The sequence below is a fragment of the Monodelphis domestica genome, chromosome 4, assembly GCF_027887165.1.
Source record: "Monodelphis domestica isolate mMonDom1 chromosome 4, mMonDom1.pri, whole genome shotgun sequence".
In the NCBI taxonomy this organism is placed as follows: Eukaryota; Metazoa; Chordata; class Mammalia; order Didelphimorphia; family Didelphidae; genus Monodelphis; species Monodelphis domestica.
Genome location: NC_077230.1, coordinates 279,630,581 through 279,657,231, shown reverse-complemented (window position 1 = coordinate 279,657,231; position 26,651 = coordinate 279,630,581). Strand labels below are relative to the sequence as shown.

At 33.9% G+C, this 26,651-nt stretch overlaps 1 protein-coding gene and 1 pseudogene across 8 annotated transcripts in view; both read left to right on the top strand.

Moving 5' to 3' along the window:
• Window positions 1-26,651, top strand: part of ARHGAP32 (Rho GTPase activating protein 32) — a 430,718-nt gene that overhangs the window by 336,752 nt on the left and 67,315 nt on the right. The gene's annotated exons all lie outside the window — the stretch shown is intronic.
• The window catches only part of LOC130453798 (ran-specific GTPase-activating protein-like), a 42,838-nt pseudogene that overhangs the window by 1,731 nt on the left and 14,456 nt on the right, over window positions 1-26,651 (top strand).

Sequence of the window (26,651 nt, the reverse complement as noted above, 5' to 3'; positions counted from 1 at the left end):
TGCTATTATTATAGTTAGTATTAATGAGACAAGAGAATAGATGATAAAGTGTCCTTTAGAATAGATTTTAGATTTTTTAGCAGTATAATTTAGGAAATTAAAGCCATGACCATTCTAAGAAAAAGATATACCTCTTTTTTAAAAATCCCCAGAGAAAATGCTTCTATAGACTTCTGGAATGTCTCATTTCAGTATCATAATTGCTAGAGTTTTTATTTCTCTTTTTTTTGTCCCACTTCATTTTTGTAATTATAAACTCATTTCTCCCTCTTATTTTTTTGGTAGAAAAGAATTTATTCATTATCTTATACATAATAACCAAAATAGTACAAATTATTACTTTAAAAATAAGACTTATTTTGTTTTTCATCATGTATTGATTTATTTTTCAATCTAACATATTTAAAGCTAAAAAGAAAAGTATGCTCATTGTGAGAAACCAGAAGCACACGGGCTATATATAAAAATTATATATATATATATGTATATATATATATGTATATATATACATATATATATATATAAGTTATGTGACCATCTGCTTGTATTCATGGTAAAAAAAAATTCATCCTGAGAAACTCAGTTTACATAGCTGGTTATATCCAAATGGATACAAATTTTCATGTTTGAAAAGATCCAAGTGCCAGTCTTTTCATTTTGGTAAAGAATACTTAGTATATTAGGGAGGTCAAGAAAATAGTATTTGTTTAACTTTGTTTACAGACAGTTATAGTATCATTTAGGATACTGAAATATTTCACCTAGTCAATGGCATTATAATAAAAATTATAACTGTGTTGGAGATCCTGAAATAATGTTGTCTAGTTGTACTATTATTCAGAAACATAGTTCCAACCTTCAAAATTAGAAGGTTCAGATATCAAATGTATGGTTGTCCACATTCCAAAATACCATTCCTGGATTTGTCCCAGAATTTTTTCCTCTGTTGTCTCTTGCAGCTGTTGTAGCTCATCAGTTGATTATGTCAGGTATTTCTGTCCCAAATTGTTTGAGATATATTGATCAATCAAGAATGATTATAGTTTTCTTATTTAATTCTGAATCAAATTGACTTTAATAATGTTAAATTAGAGTTCAGAATGAATTTATGTTGAGTTTAAGGGCATGCTTGGAAAAAAATCAGATATTTATTCCTCATGTGAAAATTAGAATAAGAATATTTTAACATTGATAATGAAGATATATATTCAAATTATAATTTTAATTATTTCAATTTTCAGATGCTCAGAATATACACATGAAAAATATATATGGAAAACACGCTTTTTATTACATTTTTCTTGAAAATTCAATTCTAAAATCAATCACCTGTTTTTTAAAAAACAGGACATTATAATTGCATTCATGACCAAAGATTTAGCATCATAGATATGATTTTTGATGCAGCATGAAGAAAGATAAAAGTTTGTAATTATTTAAACAGCAAAATTATGTTACATTCTATCATGTGGACACAAATATACTACTGTAAGGGTTAATTGGTAGTAGTTTGACAAAATTGAGCAGAGAAGTTTGATAAAATATTTTAATTTAAGAAGTAGTTAGTGGTAGTCTCTTGGAGACTGAGAATGACAATTTGAGAATTACAGATAGAAATTAGAAAGGACGAAAGAGAGATTATTACTTTTAATATCTTATGACTGTACCTAAATTCCTATTTCCAACTAACATTTCTAAAAAAAAAAAAACCTATTCTAACTGTCTTCAAGGACAGGTTCTTCTGCCTGGCCAGGCCAGACCTAATATACTACCTTTTCTACCTAGAAATTTATTCACTAACTACCTACCTATACTAATAAATAAGCATCCATCACCTATGAACTCCTTAAATCTGTTTCCCTATCCCAACTGTCAATAGTCAAAACTGTCAGTAGTGGCCCTTGACTAAGAGAGTCTGAGACTGACCTCCTGCTCCCTCCAGGTCCAAAGGTAAAAGCCCCTTAACTCTCAACTGTCTCTTTAATGTCCTTGTTTCATATGTAATGGAATCTTCAGCTCTCCCACTGAGGCTCATGTCAACTCTACTGCTTTTACTTAGAAATCTGTCTGTTCTTTCCTCATAAAGAAACAGAAAGATTAAGAAAGTCCTTTTTAACACTACATATGTCATTTATTTTAAATTTTATAACAATTTATATTTTAATAATATTTATAATAAAAATTTATTAATCACCAGTAATTGTGTTTGCTGCTTGAGTATTCAGAAACACTGTAGGATGTTGCATGGTCCATATCTTTAAAAACAAAACAACTTCCCCAGAAAGTTTGTATTTAATGATTTCTTTTTCTCTTGAGAAATTTCTTCATGGCAAACAGAGAAATTCAGAATAATTCCAGGTACTTTATCACTGCATCAGAGTATTCTAGTCTCCCTGCTGAAGAGTTTGTTGATATCTATCAAAAAAAATTTATACTTGATTTGACTTTTAGAACTCAATGGAACTTCAGAGATTATATAAAAAAGAGAGATGTGAAAATGGCCTGTTCTTACATTGTACCTTGACTTCAATAAATAAAAATTTAACGTTATTAATTGGATTTTGTTATAAATTCCTGTGATTTATTAACATTATACACTAGAATGTTTATTGAAACAGTCCTGTTTATATTTTCCATTAAAAATAATTTGGACTAATCAATTGACATGCAGGGTTTTTTTCTTTTTAGGATTTTATTCTCTTTTTACCTCATTATATTGCCTTTGAAGAACTAGTAGCGTAGTAGGTAGATCCATGGAAAAGGTCAAATTTGCAATGATATGAGACCATATCAAGATTTAGAAAGACTTTGAACACTCATGGAGACAGCTTATTAGGTATTTTCTTTCTTTCCTTGGAGAATATTTTGACTGAATAACTTCACTAATTTTTTAAAACTGTTGAAGGATTGATAAAAAGCCGAGACACAAAAAAGCATAGTATCTGTCTTGTGTGACTTTGAGCAAATCACTTAACCTCTTAGTGTCTCTGATAACTCTCCTCAATAAAGTTACACATATATTTCAGTGGAAGGAATTTCCTTATAGAGAATTCTCCAAGAAAGTGAATGAGTAGTTCTACACTAAAAAAAGAACAAACAAACAAAAAACATTCATCCTTATTTTTATGTACTTCTTTAAATATACTTAATGAGAGTCAGGGACCTATTGGTTTAAATGACTTCTGGAGTGTCTTGAGTTCTAGTTTGAGTTGAAGTCCTGATTCTGACACATACTGCCTATCTTGCCATTGGCAAGTCTCTTATTATAAGTTGCAGACAGTCTACATCCAGGAGTTACCTATATCAATGAAATCATAGATCTAATCTCTATCCTTATTACTCAATGATGTTTCCCACTAAAACAAGGAAAATAAACACACATATAAAATTATTCAGGTCAAATATGTTTGTTTTCATTTTCTCAGACTATAGATCTTTGAGCTGTATTCCTTGCATTATTTATTATTATCCTATTCTACACTAGGAATCAGGTGTGGATAAGGAAGCAGAAGGACATTTAAGTATATTTAGCAAAATCTTATGTAGATGAGGGTAGCTGGGTGGCTCAATGGATTGAGAGCCAGACTTAGATACAGGAGGTACCAGGTTTAAATCTGGCCTCGGTTAACTTCCTATCTATGTGATCCTGGGCATGTCACTTAATCGCCATTGCCCATCCATTACTGCTCTAATGCCTTGGAACCAATTGATCCTTTGGTCTCTGTTAAGAATTCAATTCATTGAACATATAGTAAGCACCTGCATGCTACTATTTTAGGATCTGAGAAGCAGATGAAGGTGAATAAAACATGTCTCTTGTATGCTTGAAACTTAAAATTCAGTAGGTAAAATAAAACATGTAGACAAATTTAGAAATATATAGAATATTATAAATGTCTACAAAGGTACCAAAAACTGGGTAAAACTACAGGCTAGGAGGATCAAGTGTTACTACTTACAGAAGGTGGCATTTGAATTGAATCTTAAAGGATGGTAGAATTTCAGCAATTGGAAATGGGCAGTGTTGTGGAAAGCATTGTAGGAGAATATGTAAAAAGGGGCGCAAGGGCAGGAAACCTCATGATCTTGTTCATAGACTAGAGATGCACCTGCCAGGTTGAGTGTCAGGAATGTAATGATGTAGTGGGATAAGTCAGAAACAGAAACTTAAAACTGAATATTAAAGGTCTAAGAAGTTTGGACCTTATTTTATGGAAATTAGGCAACCGTTGAATTAGGAAGAGGAAAGAATGGAGATAAGTAGATTGTTTAGGAAGTTATTTTAGTGGTCTGTACCATAAACAGTGAAGGCCTGAAGCAGGGTAATGACAAGAGAAACAATTCTTTTAAACATACATTAAAATTTTTTTGAATCCCAAATTCTTTCTTTTCCTCCTGCTTCTCACCCATTTAGAAGTCTGTCTGTAACTGTAGTATCCAGGAAGGCATATAAAACATATTTCCATGTTATTCATATTGTGAAAACAGAAAGGAGAAGAAAATTCTTTAGACTGCATTCAGAGTTAATAAACCAGAAGGCAGAGATGAGAACAGGGAGATGAAGGGAGTCAGAGAGGGAAAGTAGGAGGGAGGGAGGATTAATTCCAAATCTTGGAGACAGCCAGGGAAAATAAAAATGCCCAGAGTGGAATGATGGGAGTATCTTGTGAATGGAACATCAAAGAGACTAGTTATTGGGATCAAAATGTACATGGTTGTATATAAGGTATATGAATACTGTGAGGAAGTTGCCAGGTGATGAAGGGCTTTAAAAGCCAAACAGGATTTTATATTTTATCCTAGAGGCAATAGAAACCACTGGAGTTGATTGGATAAGGGGATCTCATGGTCAGACTTGTAATTTAGAAAGATCAATTTCACAGTTGAGTAGCAGATGGATTGAAGTGGAGAGGGATTTGACAGGGTGACCAATCAGAAGGCTATTAAAATTGTCCAGGTGTGAGATAACTCCAAGGTTTTAAGCATGATAGAGTGATGATACCACTTAGAAAAGCAGAAGTCAGAAGGAGGTTCAAATTTTAGAGGAATATAATGACCAGTTTGAAACACATTGTGATATCGGCAAGACAAGAAGTGAATATAAGGATTGTAATTCATTTTTTGAGTCATATAAATATATTTTGTGGTAAAATGGCAAAGAATGTTTCTAGTAAAATATCTTAATTTGTATGTCTATTCCTTATAGTTTTTAATTGTTATAAAAATTCTAGTCTAGCTTTCATATTACTTGGTAAAGCATTAGTGTTTTTACTTTTGAACTTTTTTTGGATTCTGCACAGATGATAGTGATATTTAATTGTTTTGAGATTGTCATATGAAAGAAGGAGAAATCTTATAATATGTGATTCCCAAAGGCAGAATTAGAGCCAGCAGAGGAAGTTGCAGGGATTTAGGCTCAATTACTTAGAATTATTCAATTTAGTAAAATAATGAGTTTTGCATAACGGGAAATTTTTAAGCAGAGTAGATGATCACTTGCCAATGATGTTATGGTTCTCTTTATCTCTTTCAAGAAAGCATCCATTTCATGTGACACTGTTTTCCATGTTCATTCGGTTTCCAAAGCAAACTCATCGTGTGAAAGACTTTCTTTTTTAATTAGTTTTCCTTTTCCCAATATCCTGACATTCACATAAGAAAGGCATAGAGTGGGTGATCTTAGAGAATGAACCTATCAGAAATGTATGGAGTGTGGATTTGGGGTTTGTTGTGCTTCAAATAGGGACCATGACTCCCCTGTTATCATTGTAGGGATCATGGCCTCTTTCCTACAAGTTTTAATATTTATGAGGTCATAGTATTTTCATTTCTCCTGACAAATCTTACTTTTTTTTGGATCCATGAGCTCATCAGTATGGGTACTCCTTCAGGAAGCATTTATTAAACTTTTCATTCCTATTTGTATGTTATTGAATGAAGACAGAGAAAAATCCCCATACCTTACAGACTAGATCTACTGTTATGAAATTGTTTTATAATGATAAATGGGCCCTCACTACAGCAAGGCAGTCTTTTTTATATTTCTCTAATTGACTCAATATCTCATTCATCATTAAATTGCTCTTGTAAAGAATTTTCTTCTCTTAAAATCTACCATAGCTTCTTGAAACCCTGTCCTCTCAGCTAAGAAGCTTGCCTCATACTTCACTGAATGAATTAAGGCCATTTAGAGTGAGCTCACTCTTTTCCCTTTTTCCTTATTTCATATCACTCAGATGTGTTCCTTGTCTTTCTCCTCCTTTACTCCTATTTCATGAGGAGAGATGACTCATCTTCTTGCCAAAACAAGCCTATCAAATATATGAATGATCCCATTTCCTATAGCAAATGACCTATTAACACTAATCTTTAAGCTCCCCCTGTATACTGGCTACTTCTCTATTGCTTATAAAAAAAGGCTCTATCTTCCTTAGCCTCAAGAAATCCTTACTTGATCCATCCATCTCTGCTACCCCTCTTCCAATCTCTCTCCTCCTTCACCACATCCAATAATTTGTTGCGAAACACCTGCTTGTCCTCTTCTGTTTTCCCCTCCTACATTCTGGTTTTGTAGCTTCATTGTTCAGTTGGTATTTTTTTGGCAACATTTTTACCAATGATCTACCTTTCTTCTAAAAAATTAATTAATTAATTAATTTTGAATGATTTTCCATGGTTATATGATTCACACTCTTTCCCTTCCCTCATTCCTCCCCCTTGCCAGTGCCAATGAGCAATTCCTCTGGGTTTTACATGTATCATTGTTCAAAACCTATTTCCATGTTATTACTATTCTCAATAGAGTGATCATTTAAAGCCAACATCCCCAATCATATCCCCATCGAACCATGTGATCAGTCATTTGTTTTTCTTCTGCGTTTCTATTCCCACAGTTCTTTCTCGGGATGAGGATAGTATTCTTTCTCATAAGCCCCTCAGGATTTTCTTGGATCATTGTAATGCTGCTAGTAGAGAAGTCCATTACACTCGATTGTGCTACAGTCTATCAGTCTCTGTGCATTCTCTTGGTTCTGCTCATTTCGCTCTGCATCAATTCCTGGAAGTCTTTCCAGTTCACACAGAATTCCTCTAGTTCATCATTCCTTTTAGCACAATAGTATTTCATCATCATCAGATACCAAATTTGTTCAGACATTCCCCAATCAACAGACACCCTCTTATTTTCCAATTCTTTGCCACGAAAAAGAGCGCAGCTACAAATATTTTTGTACAAGTCTTTTTTCCTTTGGGATACAAAGCCAGCAGCGGTATGATCCTTAAAGGGTTGGCAGTCTTTTAAAACCCTTTGGGCATAATTCAAAATTGCCTTCCAGAATGTTTGGATCAATTCACAACTTCACCAGCAATCCTTTAGTGTCCCAATTTTCCATATTCTCCCCCGCCCCCAACATTTATTACTTACCTCTGCTGTTATTTTGGCCAGTCTGCTAGGCATGAGGTGATACCTCAGAGTTGTTTTGATTTTTATTTCTCTATGAGAGATTTAGAATACTTTTTCATGTCCTTATTGATAGTTTTAATTTCTTTATCTGAAAACTGCCCATTCATGCTCTTTGCCCCTTTATCAATTGGGTAATAGCTTGAGTTTTTGTACAATTGATTTAGTTCCTTATAGATTTGATAAATTGGACCTTTGTCAGAAGTTTTTATTATAAAGGGTTTTTTTCTTCCCAATTTGTTTCTTCTCAATTTTGATTACATTGATTTTGTTTGTATGAAACCTTCTTTGATTTCATGCAATCAAAATCATTCATTTTGTAATGTCCTCTATCTCTTGCTTGGTCTTAAATTCCTTCCTTTCCCACAGATCTGACAAGTATACCATTCTATGTTCACCTAATTTATTCATGATTTCATTCCATGTATTTAAGTCATTTATTGTTTTGAATTTATCTTGGTATAGCGTGTTAGATCTTGATCTAAACCTAATCTCTCCCATATTGTTTTCTAATTTTTTCAGCAGTGTTTGTCAAATAGTGGGGTTTTGTCTCCAAACCTGGGATCCTTTCAGTTTATTATACACTATCTTGCTAAGGACATTTCATTCTATTGGTCCTCTCTTCTCTCTCTTACCCAGTACCACATTGTTTTGATGACCCTATTTTATAGTACAGTTTAAAATCTGGTACTGCTAGGCTCCAGTCCTTTACATTTTTTTTCTTGATCTTTTGTTTTTCCAAATGAACTTTGTTATAATTTTTTCTAATTCAGCAAAAAAAAATGTCTTGGTAGGTTGATAGGTATGGCACTAAATAAGCAAATTAATTTGGATAATGATCTCTCTTTTTAAAAAAATTCAGTTTTATTTTTGGTCTTGAATTCTCTCCTTCCCTCCTCTCTTTACCCCTACTTTTAAGAAGGTAAGGAGGAGAAAAAAAGATCTGTTACAAATATGTATAGTCATACAAAATGAAATCTCATTATATCCTTTCCAAATGATAATCCTTTTTCCCTTCATGTTACTTGCCTACACATTTCTAATTGTGAGCCTTTCTACCTCTTCTTTGGTCATGAACTCTTTCTCTGTCAATATATCTGACAGGTAATTTCTTCTGTGCTCTTCTAATTTGTTAATGTCACCCTTTACCAGCATTCTTTTAACTGCCAAATTTAATGATCATTTCTCAGTCCTTTTCTTTCTTGATTTCTCTAACTTTTATGATGTTGATCATCTTCTCCTTGATATATTCTTTATATTTCCATGACAGTATTCTCTCATGGTTCTTTTACCTATCTGTTTGTTTCTGATTGTTATTTTTGCCCTATATCTTTCTCCATGCTTGTCCATCCTCTACTCAACTGTCAAATTGATCTTCCTAAAGGAGTCTGACCATATTCTATATGAAATATAAAAATCTTATTTGGTTTTTAAAAGCCCTTCACAACTTGACCCCTTCCTACTTTTTCAGCTTTTTTTATACAATATATCTACTATGTACCCTTTGATCCAATGGCAATGGTGTCCTTGCTATTCCTTGCACAAGATATCTGATTTCCTTCATATCTCAGCTAAAGTGTCACCTTCTACGAGTCTTTTCCAGTCCTTCTTAATCTTAACACCTTCCCTCTGAGATTACTTCTGTTTTATCATGTACATATTCTGTTTGTAAATAATTGTTTCCGTGTTGTCTTCCCCATTAGATAAGTGCTTTAAGAAGAGTTATTGTTGTTGAGTTTTTTAAAAAAATACTTTCTTCATATCACTGAAACTTAGCATAGTGACTAGAGAGTGCTTAATAAATGCTTGTTAACTGATTGCCAGGCTTCATGCCCAGACTTTGGAATACATATATAAGCATTATATTCTAATGTGGTTAATAAAACATATAAAAGGAACTAGAAAACATGGAGGTGAGGAGAGTGGAGAGTAAGAGGAGATAGAGGAGTGAAGGAGTGAGAATTGTTGACCATGGCACTTCTTCAAAATGGAGGTTCGAAGAGCAACACACCAATGGAAAAACAGATTAAGATTACAATTGAACCATGCCATCTCATACTGTATAACTCTTGTCCATGTTTTCTCTACAAGTCTTCCTCAAGGTTTCTATTCATTGTTCTGAGAACCTTACTCTAGATTTCATGCCATTATATAGCAGTCAGGGGAACAGATGGTTTGGCTAATGGTTATCTCATCTTCTCAGCCCGTGAACTGATTTAACCTCTTTTTCCTGTTTTACTTTTTCCCAGTGATATCTCAAAATTTCCAATGATAATACTTTTTTCCCTTCATATTACTCTCCTACACAATTCTAAATCAAAATAACCATTTAGTTACATGACTTTTTGTAGTACAGAAACATCCTGAAAAGGCTGTTAATTAATAGCTACATAAACTATTACATAAACTGTTAGTCTAAGTGGATTTTAAGTACTTTATTGAATAAGTCTATATTTAAAAATATACATTTTCCTAAGTATAATTTTTAGAAGCAGCGTCCATAACATCGATTTAGTAACAAGGAAAAATGTCTTTGACAGTTGCTAAGAGTTATTCTATTTTTCACTCATGGTGTTATATAACAGAGCATTAGTCATTCAGTCGTTTACATATTTAAAAAAAGAAAAGAATGTAGTAATTAGAGGTTGAGGGAGAAATCATTTTCTGAAAATTCTCAAAATGGAATCCAGATTTCTAAAAACCATTGTTCAGATACATTCTGAGGTTAATCATTGGAATTAAAGAACTGAAGTGTTAATTCTAAGCACTGCATAGCTCTATTTCAATCATTGATAATAGGGCAAGTCACCAATTTTCCTGTATGACTTTTAAAAAATTATTTTTTACTTATTCCATATGTTTTTCCATATGGCTTTATTCTTTTTTTTTGTGAACTTGGAGGAGGATAGAGGAATATATATATATATATATATATATATGAAAACACACATCTATTACACATAGCTTTAAAAAAGTGTGTGTGTGTGTGTGTGTGTGTGTGTGTGTGTGTGTAGCATAGTAGCCTTTTGGTATTTTTAATTTGGGTCAGGTTTGGCACATTTTCCCTTTATTACCAGGTTTATAGGAAAACTTAATCGTATTAGTCCAAAATTCTACATCTAAACTTTGCCACTACTCAGCTATCTGGAAGCTGCTTACTACCATGCCTCCTTTTTTCTCCAGTGCTCAGACTCATAATTAGGATTTTAGAACGTAGGTCAGATATCACAACCAGTACCCTTGGTTGGGAGTTGGTGGTGGTGATGATGAAAGAGATAAAGATTCCAGGGTATTATGGAACCACTGCCAATAGGTCATATCCCAGGGCAATTTGGCTATTTACTAGTAGGTTCTTGATGTGGTCATCTAATTCAATACCCCTATTTCAAGATAAGATAAACAATTAAGGTTCAGAGAAGTTCTATAATTTGCCTGAAGTCACACAGGTGGAAAATGGCAGATGTGCTAATAATACTTACTCCCACTACCATACAATTTCCCTTTTTTTTTTCCTATTTAGTGACCAAAAAGCCTATTTCTTGGAAGAATGAAACATGAATGGTAGCCTGCACAGAAAATTAAATGTTTTTGGAAAGTTAATGAAATATATACTTGAAGATAACCCTGCTTACCTAAACCCATAGAAATTCCTCTATTTTAAAGAGGAAGAAAGTAAAGCCCTGGAGAAAATATTACACTCTTAATGAAATAGAAGCTGAACTGAAGTAGAATCAAATGGAGACCAAATATCATGGAATCTGTTAGAGACAAAAGGGAACTTGGAGACCAAATTTAGTGTGAGAACAGAGACTAGAATTCAGTTCTTCTAACACTCAGTCCAGCATTTTTTTCCTCTCCCATTAAGGTTGAAATTTGCTCCTTTTTTGACGTCTCCTCCATTTGAATGTGAACTCCTTTTGGAGGTAGACTATTTTTGTCTTTGTTGTAACCCCAAATAAATCAAAGACTTTGATATATGTAGTAAATTGTTAATAAAATGCTTGTTAACTGACTGGCATTATTCTAAAGCCAGTGTTCACAAATTTTTGATCTTAGAATGTCTTTATTATTTTAAGAATTATAGAAGAATCTAAAGAGTTTTTGTTTACATATATAATACATATATAATTTACCATATTGCAAATAAAAATAAATGCTTTAAAAAACATTTGTCATTTAAAAATAGTAACAGACTCCTATGATGACAGAAATAACATTTTTAAGGAAAAATAACTCCGCCTCAATAAACCAAACAACTTAAGGCATTGTTTTATATATATATTTTTTTTCTGTAGATCTCTTTAATGTCTGACTTAATAGAAGCTAGCTTGATTCTCATATCTACTTCTGCATTAAGCCTTATGTAATACGCTATTTTTGTTGAAGTCTATGAAGAAAATCTAGCCTCATACAGATATACAGTATAAAGGGAGGAACATTTTAACAGGCAACTAATATCTTAGAATTATTATGAAAATAATTTTTACCTTGAGGATCTCCTAAAAGGATCTCAGGGATCCCTAAATGTCAGCTGACCACAGTTGGAGAACTATTGCTTCTAAGACATGGGTCACACCAGTCCTACTGATCAGTGAACTTGGTTTCCTGACTGAGGACAATCAAGGGAGGAGTTCTCTTTGGTTCCCTGAATACATTCTGGTCACCTCCTGCATTGGTTTAGAAGTTAAAGCAATTTGGTGTCTCAAGGGAAAAAAAATTCCCAGGAATAGGGGAGGAACTAAATATGTATGTCCTTCAGCTGGCACAAGAGTTTCCTTCTTACACTCTTACCCATCTTTGTCTATTTTGTCACTCTTGAAGTACCTTTATTTCCCATTTACCCTTTTCTAGGGCAGATAGTATTGAAGTGAACCACTGAACTCAAAGGCTAAAAGGAAACATTTCTCTTCCATAGGCAGTTAAGTGTCTGAGGGCATCTGGGATTACTGTATCCTCTTTCCTCTGTGAGGGTGCCAATTAATACTTTAAACTAGTGTTTAAGTTAAGTTAAGTTAAACTTCTTGGTGTTATCAGTGGCCTTCCTAAAATATGGTACCCAGAGCAATAGGAGTATCATCTCTATATAATCCTCCTTAGATTCATTGCATTTCATAGATGAGAAAACTGAGGCCACAGATTAACTTGCACATAGCTGCTGACCTAATCAGGGATAGAACATAGAGTAGAGCCCTAAATCCATATATACCACAGCAATTAAAAATAACCAAATACTACTTATCTCTAGTTTAATAAAATCTCAGCCCAATAGTTTTTTTTCTGTATCTTTGCTAATGTTGTCCTTTTAAATGACTGAATTATCTTCCTGCTTCTTTTCTGACAAGTCTTCTTTCATTGTTTTGCTCAAGACTTTCCCAATGTTGATCATTTGTTTATTTTATGCTTACTCAGTTCATTTCACCTCTGAATGGTTAAATATATAGAATTCAACATTGTCCACAAATTAAAGGTTGATAGAGAGCCAAAAAAAAACAATGGAAAGGCACATAGTTGGTAAGAGCAGACTAAAAATAAGTCTAGAATTGAACAAGAGAAGTAGTCTAAAGCATCAGTTCTCCAAAACATAACCAGAGAAGCCCTGAGTATCCTGAGGTTCTTTTCAGGGTGTCAGTATAGTTAAGGAAACGAGGAGGAAGCACCAAAGACTGACAATGAGTCGGGGAAGTGGATCAGAGTTCTTTCCCATCTGCTGCATGCCATAGACTACCCTTTATTCCCAGGCAGTGGGACTTACTAGATAGCAAGGACTTTGACTGTTAGCACTGAAGACTAGATCCTGAGACAAGCAGTCTGACTTGTACTAGGATTGTACCTTTCTTTCTACCCCTAGTCAGAGCTTAAGTTCTTTCAAAATTTGGCTCTTTCTCTGCTTAAGGAGCCCTGGAAAGCAGTCAACACGGTTACCTTCCCTAGGCCATGGTTCTAACCTCCACTCTATTCCTTCCATGCCCTAATACCAAATTTGCTCTTGCCCATCACAACATCCTACCCCTGCCTTTCTCCTTAAAGGAATACAACATATTTTTTAGTCTGTGATGAAGCAACAGTCATCCCCCTCTCCCTAGTTATAGATCTGGCATTGGAATACGTAACTTTTCATTGGTATCTTTCTCAACTAGGCCATCTAAAAAATTTCAATAAGATTTTCACAGAATCATATAACTTGGATTACAAGAGACTTTTTAGATTATAAAAACATCTGCTTATCCCATTCACTAAACCATAGTTCTGTATGCCAGGGATTTTTTTAGGCACCAGGGATATAGAGAAAAACAAACTCTGACTTCAGGGAACTTCTTTGTAGAGGAATTTTCATTTATGTGGTTCTCTTCTTCTTTTCATTGTAACTCTTTAATTCTCTTCCTTTCTAAGAGTTGAGTAATCTCTACAGATGATTAGTCTAGCAATTAAACTTTAAAGTGAATATCTATCCTTTGATGAGACTGTAAGGAAATTTTAAGGATGATATTAGGAAATAAGTTTTGTTATAGTAGTGTAGGGATAAGAAGTAGAGAAGCTGGCTTGAGAAAGAATTGGAGTTTCAAGCAGAGCTGAGACAGTGTCAATTTCAAATGTTGACAGTTCTAATGGTTTTTTCTGACAGTTGGTCTCTGCCAACCGGTTGGCAGAGTCACACACAGAGACTCTTGCTTTGAGGAGGTAATATCTTTGCCCCCCATCCCCTCCCCAGCTGTTTGTCTGATGTAAAGACCTAAAGGATTTAAGTATTTTCTTTTTCCAACTTGGGAAACGCAATTGACTATCTATTACTGTCTTTATAGATTGTTTAATTCTGAGAAGACCAAAGAAAGACCTGGTCTTTGGTTTGGACTCTTGAATCTTCTAAGACTCGGGATCCTAAGTTGAATCTTGTTGAGACTCAACCAGCTAGTGTTTGTTATTTTTATAACATGGTGGCGAAGTTAAGAATTATAAGGATAATAGTGTAGTTTAGTGCAGAATAGGGAAAATTTGAGTTAGTCAGATCAGGAAGGATTAATGTAGCCTGTGAAGCACAGGAGAAACAATTCCTTGCGAAACCAGGGAATTTTATTTGGGTGCAGTTAGAAATCCTTTTTTATCCTCATATTTTCAATAAATATTTTATTTTTTATAACCAGAGTCTCTTTAGCATCCTTGCACCTGGCCCTGGAGTGAAGTTCATTCATGAGCTTCACTTCACTGATAAAAACTGAGGATACTTTGTGAGCACAGCAAGCAGAGTATCAAAAATCAGTTAATAATCAAATCCATTGCCTATATTATATTTATAGTCTTACCTTTTATTTTTATAATATGAAAAGTTAATCTTTTTTGCTGAACTGTTCACTTTACTTAGAAAAGTTTTATTTCCATTCCAGACCTTGCTGAGAAAAAATATTACTTATATTAAACTAACATCGGATTTACTTTGAATTTCTGTGTTGGAGATAAACCTTCATAAAGACTTTAAAATTTTCTCATAATTTTGACTGAAAAGTAATATTTAAACATCATAAGACTCTAGTATATTATTCTCATAAATGATTCTGAATTCTGATCAGTAAGGTTTTTAAAAATATTTTTGGTTTCTTAAATACCATGTTCATTCAAACTAATTTATTTTTCTCTTGGATGTCTAGCAATATAGAACTCTTTTTTCTTTATAGGCCAGGATAATGCTACTAGCCCATTAGTATTGCATGGAGTATTGTATTTAGTTGTCACAGATTTAACACTATATATAGTTCACTTTTCAAATGGACTCATCTGTATAATCCTGGAATATAATACAGTAACTTGGCCCCCAAAGAGATGGAACTCATTATCTTCACTGAATTAACATTTCTTTTGCCTAAAGTATTCCCAGCTCTGACATTTATTAGTTTTGTGAAAATGTCCAGATCACTGTATTTCTTTGAGCATCAGTTTCTTCATCTGCATAATAGAGATAATAATATCTGTACAGATGTAGATTTTTCCCTCTGACTGATGTATATTTCTGATCACCTTTTTTTGACCATAACTTCTCAAACCTTTGATTTTGGGGACCTTTTTATTGTCTTGAAAATTATTGAAGACCCTAGAGAGTTTTTGTTTATGTAGGTAATATCCATTTTCTTGCCATTTTAGAAATTAGAATGTCTTGGTATTATTATGAAAATAGTTTTAACTACACACTAGAAAGAGATCTGTGAAGAATAGTCATTCTAGGGATGCAAATAAAAATCCATATCTTCTCCTCTTAAAACTCTTGTTTCCATATCCTTTTACAACATCTCACAGGGACTCTAGATCTCTTTCTAGTGTGTAGATACCAAAGGCATGCATTCACCTTCCACTTGTTACCCCTCCATCTTAACACTTGATGATCTAATTTTCCCCCTGACTGATGTATATTTCTGATCACCTTTTTTTGACCAGCACTTCTCAAACTTTAGATTTGGGGACTTTTTATTATCTTGAAAATTATTGAAGACCCTAGAGTTTTTGTTTATGTAGGTAATATCCATTGGTCATGCCATATTAGAAATTAAAATGTCTTGGTATTATTATGAAAATAGTTTTAACTACACTGACACCCATCATCAGGGCTTCCCTGGCTGTGTTTTGGAGAACTGCTTCTTTAGACCATTTCTCTTACTCAATTTTAGACTTATTTTTATTCTGCTAATACCAACTGTGTGTCTTTCCATTGTTTTTTGACTATCTATTAACTTTTTGTTTTGTGGACAATGTTGAATTCCATGTACTTAACTATACTAATTTAGAGGTGAAATGACTTGCCCATGGTCATAAAGGTAGTATGTGTTAATAGAGTACACCCTGTTTATTCTTATTCTGTAATGAGCAACACTGTATGAAAGAAGGATTCCTAAGAGTGAGTCTTGAGCAAAACCATAAAAGAAGCTGGAAGATATTTCAAACATTTTTAAAAATAGCATTAGCATAGTCACAGAAAAAAAATATCACAGTGAGATTTTTTCAAGACTTCTTAAATCTAAAGATAAATGATATTTAGTTTTTTTAAGTCACTGTTGTATAATGAGCTATGATTTTAAGTTCTAGTTTTTGCTCAGTTTTGCAAGTTAATTTGCAAGTTAATCCCTAGCCTCAGTTTTCTCATCTATGAGATGAAATTATTTTAGGGAAGATTATAGAGAGATAGATGATAATCCTATTGTTCTGGGTACTGGCTTCTTCTGATACCAGTTAGAATTTCTAAGCCCCAGCCAGGGGAAGAGTTTCAAGAAGTTGGGCCTTTCTTGGAGGTTTCAAGCCTCCAGAAAGGTGGGGTCACTAAGTCAGTTTTTCACTCACCAATGGAGAAATGTGGGTGTCTGCCTTCTGGTCGTTCCTCCGAGTCAGGCCCTGAATCTCCAAACGAATGTCCGTCTTCCCTTCCGCTCCAAGTGACTGATTCTTCACTCCACGCTTGAGTGACTTACCCTCTTCTTTAGTCTTTTTATCCTCCATTTAAAAACCTTTTTCTCTTGTGTCACCTCCTCTAAATTTTCACATTTACCAATCACAGCATTCACTTTTCTCCAGGACTGTCCATTCTTTAGTTCTCACCTCTCTGGTTAGATTATATCTTTTTGGGTTACTTAACACCTCTTTTGTTAAGTTCACCTTTTGTAGTTATTTAACACCTTTTTGTGGTTAATTCACCTTTTGTAGTTACTTAAGACCTTTTATAGTTAAAATCTAAAAACAGATTGTAGCTTAGAACTCTAGCTGCACTATAACAAATAGCTAAGTACCTTCATTGTTACAATGAGGAGATAACTAAATCAAATCTTCACAATGGCTATCTTGAGGAAAGCCCCTCTCATCCGGGGCCTTCAAAAGCAAGTGGATAATCACTGCTTAGAAGAGAATTCTTTAGAATTAAAGAAATTTAGTTTAGACTAAATGGCCACCGAGGTTACATTTATCTCAGAAATACTCTGTATAACTTAATTATCCCTCAAGTAATTTCTAATCCTAAAATTCTAAGACATAGGAACATGAAATAAGAACCAAGTATTGATTTGGGGAAATGTATGAGTTTGTGATCTTCATGAATTGATTTTCTCCTCCAAAAGGCCTAATTAGTTCTACATTTTGAGAGAAGGAAAATTACTTCCCTTCCTTAAAACTTTTTTTAATCCATTTGTTAGTTCAAAAAGTTATATTGCAACAAAACAGGCAACAGAATTTAGAGACAGAGCCAGACTATATAATGATTAGCTAAGTATAGTTTGCCATTCAGAGTGGAGTAATATAACAAAGTTCTTAATTCTTAACTTGCTAACAGGTTCTACAGGTAAAGGGGAGTTGTCTAGTTTAGAAGTACATGCTTTAAAAAACCCAAGCTCTATCCACACCCTAAAATTCCATACAAATTCTGATAAGTATCATTAAGCTTTTTAGAGTATTACAGTAAAAGTTTTGTTTACAGAGAATGTAATTATAGGTTAAAAACTACACATGAGTAGTGAGAATAAAAAAATAACATTTATTTGTCCACATTTACTTTGATTTACCCATTTTAATAATTTCTACAAACAAAAAAATAGAGAGGTATTCATTTTCCTTGAAGTATTTGCTTATTACATAGAGATTCTCAACTTTGGACAAAATTCATATTTTAGTTGGCTTTATTTATATGGTACACCAAAATTCTTAGAGCAGTTTAAGTTATTTAAACTTTTATTAGATATATTATCACTGTTCTAAATTAAACAGTTGTGATACCTTGATGAACTTTGAAATGAATGTCTGGAGATCTGAGTTCAAGTCCTAATTCTGCCATTTAACTACCTGTATAATCTTGAGCAAGTAGACCTTCCTGGGTTTCAGTTTTCTCATATGCAAATTAGAGAGATGGACTAGATGATCATTGTACTCTTTTTTTTGCCCTAAATCTATGATCCTATGACCTTTTAAGTTCCATTTCCTCATCCATAAAACATCCATATTGGACTAGAACACTATATACTTGATGATGTGTAAACCTTTTCAACCTTATCCTATAATTCTTCTATTGTTTGTAATAGTTTTTGTTTTTGAAATGTAATATGTTTCTCTCAACATAATCTCTAATGTACATCTTAAGATTCAGAGAAGTCAAGATAGGATTCCTGGATTTCATCAAATGGGGGATGGAAAAACACAAGAAAAGAAGATTTTTATTCAGATACATATTGAATAAGATGACTACTGAGGTCCTTTCCAACTGTAATATTTAAAACTATGAGGCTGGGTCTATAACTTTATTAAATCAAAAGTAGTAGTAGTAGCAGCAGCAGCAGTAGTAGTCGTCGTCGTCGTAGTTGGGAGAGGAAAAGTTGGATACAGGTAGAGAGTTACTTTGGCTACTAGCTATACTCCAACATGGGTCCACTATGCTTCTCCACATGCAAGTGAAAAAAGATATAGCCGTCCTCCTCCTCTCAACTAATAAACTTTTTTCTGCATGCACTAACTCTCACATATCACATCTCAGGAAACAATCATAGTTTCTTAATTTGCCTGGGCCACCCAGGGCGGGGCAGTGCCTGTGGAATCATTGTTAACTATCTTGTTTGTTCATTGGTCTTTTAACTTTCTTTTTCTGAGACTCATCTATACCTGATTCTACTCAGTGGTATTTGACCTCCAGATGTAATAGAGTGATACCCCCAAGTCACTGAGAGATGACATTAAAAAAAGTGAAACTGGAAAGAGAGAAATTCACTTCCAACACCCAACAGAACTCGGAGATCCTGTGATTCTTTTATATGATTGATGTTAAGGTTAATATAATTTAATTTAGATTTGAAATTTTGTCCCTTAGAAACATTAACGTTTCTATTGCCCTAGAATATAAATTATCTCCTAAACAGTCATTGTAAAAATCAAGCAATTTCATAACAACATGAAAAACCATGACAATATGCCCCCAAAAGTATAAGGATAAATAGTATGTACTTGAAAACATAAAAAGGGGAAAATGGGGAAAAAACAAATGCATATAAAACTTTTGGTAAATAGAGAAAGAAAACACTATAGATATTTTTAAAGATCAATTTTAGTTGTAAATCCAAATGATCTCTTTAAAAAAAACAGGTGTCCCAAAAATTAACTAAAGTACAAAAAAGGAAACTACTGCTGCTTTGAATGTTTCCTTTTATACTTTATTGGAAATTAAATTATGTATCTACATTCTTTTAGAATGTTCTTCTTGACTGCAAATCCAGTACTGTATTCGCTAAGACACCCAACTGCTTCTAGAATTGAAGGTCATTCTCTAGTCTATTTGATGGGATTATAGTAGGTCATTAGTGGTTCCCTTCTATTCTATTTCCTATTCTTCATGTATAAAAATAATATTACTTAAAGTACATTTAAAATTTTTATCAAAATAGAATTGAAGAGTGATGGTGAAATTATTAAAATATCTAGGCAATGCATTACTGCCTCTCTCAGAAATTTCAATAATCTTTGAAACTCTAACCCTATCTTCTAAAGAATGACAACAAAGTTAATAAGTGGCAAAATTAGCTAGAATCTGAAAGTTCTAAAAATTCCATTTTCATCAGAAATTCTAAGGATTCCTGAGAAATGCTGCTTCATGCAAAACTACCTGTTAGCTGTCTGTGTGCAATTAAGCAAAATTTGTTCTGCTTAGAGATATAGGAGAGAAGAAAACATTTTCTTAATTTCCTTCTCAAATGAATAAGTATAAGAAGAGGGAAGGAGAAGGAAGAGAGGAAGGGTGAATTGTCTTCTTATATGAAATTCTCTCATGCTAATATTTTTCAGCTTCATATTTTTCCTTAAAATTAGCATTGTAAATTATTCTTTCTCATTAATTTTCAGGGTTTCAAAATCTAGTCTAGCAAACTAAATTTACTATGTATTTTGGGAACTATACAAAACAATTTCTAAATCGAGTTCTTAGTGAATCAATACAGGTGTTATTCAAATCTTTATATGCCTATATTTGCGCATAATTGATTGACATCTGGGCTGTTGCAGTAGTCTTCTGCTCATCTGCCTTTCTGGAGTCTCTCCCTATTATAGTCCATCCTCCATTCAGCTGTCAAATTAATCTTTGTAGATAAGAACAGGTCTGATTATATAGTGCCCTGTTCGATCAACTACAATGGGGCCTTGCTCCCTCCACAATGAAATATAGCTTCTGTTTAGTGTACAAAATCTCTTGCAATCTGGCCTTGTCCTACCTTTCCCCATATTCTCTTTATTCCAGTGAGATTGACCTCCTTTGCTGTCTCCCATAGAACATATTGCATTTCTCTACTCCATGCATTCACTGGCTGTCTCCGATTTCATTGATTCTTTGCCTCTTGGCATCCCTAGATTCCTTCATTTGTCATTTATCAACTAAAATTCTACCTTCTATAAAAAATATTTCCTGTTTCATTGTGTTTGGGACCTGGAGATGCCTATATCAGCATGGCAGCAGCACCAAAGACAGAAGGATAGTAAGGGAACTTAACATTTGGCCAGTGATTCAAGGAGATCCAGTGCTCGTCCTGGACACAGGATTAGGAGTCATTTGGTAGTTCTGTTACCCATTACCCAGTTGCAGGTTGAGATTTTAGGTTGGAGAGGAGTGACTGCATTCATGAGAGATCATGAACCCTACTTGCATAAGGACCTGAGTGTAGAAGCTCAGGGAAATAATCAGACATTTCCCCAGAAAACACCATTTCGTAAGCACCAAAAACTTCAGGTACCCCCTGAGGTGTAAAAGCATTAGAAGTTCACAAAAGATGGAAACTAAAGTCATATACCCTCAGAGGTAAGCAAATCTTAACTCTACATAATGTCTAATGTTAAAAAATAGGCTAAAAAAATGAGTAAACCAAAAAAAGGACTTTACCAAAGAAATCTTTTGTGGTGACAGAATGTCAAGATACATGCTCTGAAAAAGATAATGACTGGAAAACATCTACAAGCAAAGCCTTAGAGAAAAATGCAGATTGGACTCAAGTTCAAAAAAAATTCCTATAAGAGCTAACGAAAGTGGTATTTTTAAAAGGAGCAATTTTTTTTTTAATCAAGTAATGGAGAAAAAGTTGAAAAATATGAGAGCAAAGCAAAAAAAAAATGAAAATAATATAATAGGTTGAAAAAAGAGACACCAAAAATATTGAATAAAATAACTTCTTAATAATCAGAATTGCCCAAATGGCAAAAGTTGATCAAAACCTCAATGAAAATATAATCTCTTTAAAAATTAGGATTGGTCTAGTGGGAGCTAATCACCCAATAAGGCATCATAATTCTAGGGCAAAAATATATTTATAAACATGTAATGTTTGACTCTTTAATTAATGACTATGTGTGACCAGATGTTCCTTATTTAAAAGGATGGACTAAGACTCAGTGAACATTTTTTATTTTCCTACTATGTATGAAGTACCATAGTAGACCTGAAAATAAAAAGAAGAAAAATCCATAATTGTTGCCCTCAAAAAGCTTATATACTACAGTGAGTGTCGAGATATGTCCACATATAAATATAATACAAAATGGGCAATGAATAAGGTAAAAATTCAAAAAGGTAAGTTGGAGCCAGATTGTGGAGTCTTTTAACTTTCAGGTAATGGAGTTTGTACTTTATCATGTAGGCCATGGGTCCCCAAACTATGGCCCACAGGCCACATGTGGCCCCCTGAGGCCATTTATCTGGCCCCCACCACACTTCCCGAAGGGGAGCCTCTTTCGTTGGTGATCAGTGAGAGGAGCACTGTATGTGGTGGCACCACAAAGCATGGTGTCACTCATGTACAGTACTACTTCCGGTGACATAATCCTTTGGGTGGCGCCTTGTTCTGAGAGTAACTGAACGAGAACGAGGCTCCGTGCAAAGGATTATGTGGCTTCACAATGGAAGATGTCAACATGGTGAGCGGCGATCTGGGGGAGGGGATTCTGCACTGTGTATACTGCTGCCCGGTATAGTGGTGGCAGTGATGAGCCTGTGCAAGATGTGACAGGCCCATTACAGCCAGCACTGCAGCCTCCGCTATCCCAGACAGTATATAGAGATTTGTTCATAGTTTTTTTTTTTTAATAGTCCAGCCCTCCAACGGTCTGAAGGACAGTAAACTGGCCCCTTGTGTAAAAAGTTTGGGGACCCATGATGTAGGCAATAAGGAATTTTTTTATCAAGAGTGACAATACTTAGTGGGGGGAAGTCCTGGATTTAAAATGAGAGCATTTGACTTAAATCCTGGCTCTTCAACTTAATAAATTGTGTTAATATATATGTAAAGTTGCTTTACCCTGCACTTGAATAGTGTTCAAAGGAGAGAAGAGGGCAGAAACAATGGTAAGAGTCATTGGTTTTGCTGAATTATTAATATCTTAGTTCTTAATTCTGGAATTATATCATTTTGGGGAGAAAACAGTTGTTTTATTACATCTGCAGATATTTATTTCATCAATGTCTTTTTCTTGCATTATTGCTACAGCTATCATTTCTAGGACTATATAAAATAATAATGGTGATAATGCACACTTGTGCTCTTCCTCGATCTTACTGGAAAGACTACTTTAGTTTATCTACATTATATGAAATTGGCTTTTACTTTTAGATAAATACTATTTTTCATGCTAAGGGAAGATCTGTTTTCTAGTTGGTTTGTTTTAAATAGAAGTGGATGTTGTGCTTTATCAAAAGTTTTTTATACATGTTCATGTAGTTATAGTTTTGTTTTTGTTTCTAATAGTAGATATGTTACTTTTCATAATACTGAATCAGTTTCTGTTATAAGTCTTACCTGATCAAACTGTCTAATCTTGATATGATACTGTATTTTTTATTGTATTTTATTATTGAATATTTTATTTTTATGTCTCATCAGCGCTCATTAAGGATATTGGTCTTTCCCTGATTGTTTTAAAGTATCAAGACAGTATTTGCACCATAGAAGAATTTTTTTTACTTTGTTTTAGTAATTCTTGTTCTCATAAAATTATTAATTTCTTTCTCTTCAGTCCATTCTACTTTTTAAGGAATCTATTACTTGGGCAAAGTTTTGTACCCTTTGTACTAATCTTTTTGCCGATTCTCCTTTTTTATTTTTTCTAAAGCTCTCATTATAAAATTATTTGAAACCTTTTTTCAACTTTGATTTATTTCTTTAAGGACTTTGCTTCCAACTTTGTTTTTTCTTTAATGTTTTTGTTATAGTTGTTTTGGAGACATTCTTTTCTTTTGAATTTGTCTTAGATATCATAACAACTCTATGATAGGAATCCTTTTTTTGTTTTTGTTTATTCATTCTTTTAGTCTTCCTTCCCAAAATTGGATTTATTAAGCTAGGCTCTCAGGATTTCTGGAGTTATTTTCTAGACCTTGTTGGATCATGATTTCTATTTTGGAGGGGACCTCATGTTGTTTTCTTTGAATATTAATTCAATATTATTCAAGAATCTCTGCAAATTTTTATTGTACCTAGTGTTGAATCCCAGACAAAGCTGGCAATCTACAACCACCAAGAAATAGACTCCATGAGATCTAGGCATTACCTCCAGAAGGCCTGAGAGCCTAGTACTAACATGTCTAAATTTGTGAAGGAAAACTAGAAGAATGAATAAATAAACTCCCAATCCCTGTTTAAGTCTGGAAACAGAATTTGAGGATTTGCTGCCTCCCGTTCTCATTTAGCTAGAAGCCTTTGAAAGTTGAGAGTAGCAGAAGTGTATGCTTCCCCCCTAGTCTTAGCTCTTTCCCTAATCATTCAGATGCAAAATCATGGCTTATACTGAGATCTTACTCCAAAGTCAGCCCCCAAATTCCTATTCTTTACCCATTATTCAATACCCATTACAGCCTAAGGATCACAACCACTCCTTTCCTCCTTATACATGAACAGATTAACTTTTAAGTTCCTTCCTTAATTCACATTGGATTTCTGACCCAGCTGTGGGATCAGAACGAGAGATATCAGTTGGTTGGTTCCTGTTTCTGTTGGATCTACAATCTTTTGTGCCTTAGTACCCAGCTGCAGACTTCAATTTAGTTCCAAGGATTAAAGGTTTTGCTGGGTACCTTCCAAGCTCTATTTTGTCTCTTTTACTTCCAGACTTTTAACTATCTCCCAATGCTCCCAATGACTCCCAATGTCATGGAAAAATGACTCACTGGTTTTTTTTTCCCCCTCTTGGATTTCCTGATCTTGACCCAGTCTAGTACCCTTTCTATGTGTTTAATTGAGTATTTCTTAGGGAGAAATGGGCTGTGCTCCATTTCTTCTGCTAATTTTACCATCTTTACTTATTTTCCATATTGGAGCCCTATTGGGTGTCTAGTAACATATTTCTCTTTAATTCAACATGATTCTTTTTCAATACTGTGACAGTAAGGAAGTTTTCTTTTCTTGGGGAAAAAAAAGGCAGGGGATTTAAAATTACAACAGATTTGAATTCCGGTTGTTTGCTCCAAGTCTATTGCTCTGATTAACAATGTAATAAGTGACATAAAAACTTTTATGATATTGAATTGGTGGAGTGACATTATATCTACTTCTTTCTCCATTACCCTAAAATAGCACTCTTTTTTTTTCAACTACTTAGCCTCCCCATATAAATATCTATGATAGTCTTACAATAAAAACTCTAGGATACTTTCTAACTGTGTGACCCTGGTCAAGTTACATATCCCAGTTGCCTGGCCCTTACTGCTCTTCTGCCTTGGAACCTATACTCACTGATTCCAAGATTAAAGGTAAGGATTTTAGAAAGGAAAGAAGGAAGGAAGGGAGTGTGGCAGAGTGTAATAGAGGAATAGACTGATGGGACTGCTTTGAAAGAAACTAGGAACAGGAAATCAGTTTCCTGGAGTGGGCTGATTAAGGTGTAGCTACTTTCTTTTTCCTCCACTAAGCTGGTCAAACTTAATGGAGTCTGGACCTGACCAAAAGTGAGTCAACCCCTCCCAACTTCTTCTTTTTCTTTTAAAATTTTCCTTACTATTACAAACTTAGAAAAAATCTTCTATAAATGGCTACTTTATTTTCTTTGAATAAGAAGGGTAGAGGAAGGAAAGGGTAGAGGGAAGAGATGGGAAAATCCCTAATGACTTTTCCCCTATCCATTGTTGAAGGCTTTTTTTGTAACAGAGTCACTTCAGAAAAAAATGATTTTGACTTTCCCCTAAGGAAAAGTAATTTTTACATCAGCAGAGGTCTTCAGTTAGTAAGAAACTTCTTTGCTCAGCCAAAGTAGAAAAGGTATTGGAAAGGTACCTCTCTCCCTGGCTCTTGTCAGAGTTTCTGGTGAGATAGTGTGTGTCCAGACCCAGTTCTGGCTAACAGATTCCTCCTTTGAATCTTCCTTTGAATTCCATGGAATGTCCCTTCTCTACTGGCTCATGTTTGTTCCATCTGCTTCTCCTGGGTCCATTTTCCTTACATTTCAGGTTTAATTTGCTTTTTCTATTCTTCCTTGATTACAAGAGAAAGATGGAAAAGAAAAACTCTTAAGGTAGAAGCCCAGTATTTTGTGAATTATTAAGATTTTCTTTCTCTAACAATGTTCTTTTCTTAACATTTGTTGAATTGAATCCTTTGTTGATTCTTTCTAGAGTGGGAAAGACATTCTATTTCTCCATTATAATAGAGGTAGAGCCTTCCTGAGCAGCAATATAATATAATTTGTTTGTATTTATAAAAAGGTACATTTTAAAATAAGCTTTTACTATTAAAATATGCAGAATTGATACCATAAAAAGTAGATTTTGAGACATTTAGCATTTTTTCTGAACAAGCAAATGATAGGAAGAAGTGGCAGTGCCTGGTATTTGACATGAGAAGTACAATAAAGCACATATTAAAATATAGATTTTTAAAAGTAAATATAATTTTATTGTCATTCAATTTTTCATGGCATACAGGTATTTCCCTTATTTTAAATTAATTTCTGTTTCTTTTTTTGTAGTGAAACTGCATAAGAACAGTTACTCATGAAGACAGGTTGAGTAGGTTGGGCACACTACCGTTAGTGTATAGGTCCAGCCACATGGAAAAGAGAGATGAAAACTGAGAGATCATTAAGTTGTTATTCTATTAAGAAAGAATTTATAAATTATAAATTCAGAGGCTTTTGGAAGATTCCTTAACATTCAATAAAAGTTTGTCCTTAACTTCAATAGTATTTTTGCACTTTGGTTAAAAACTTATTTTTTTAACTATAC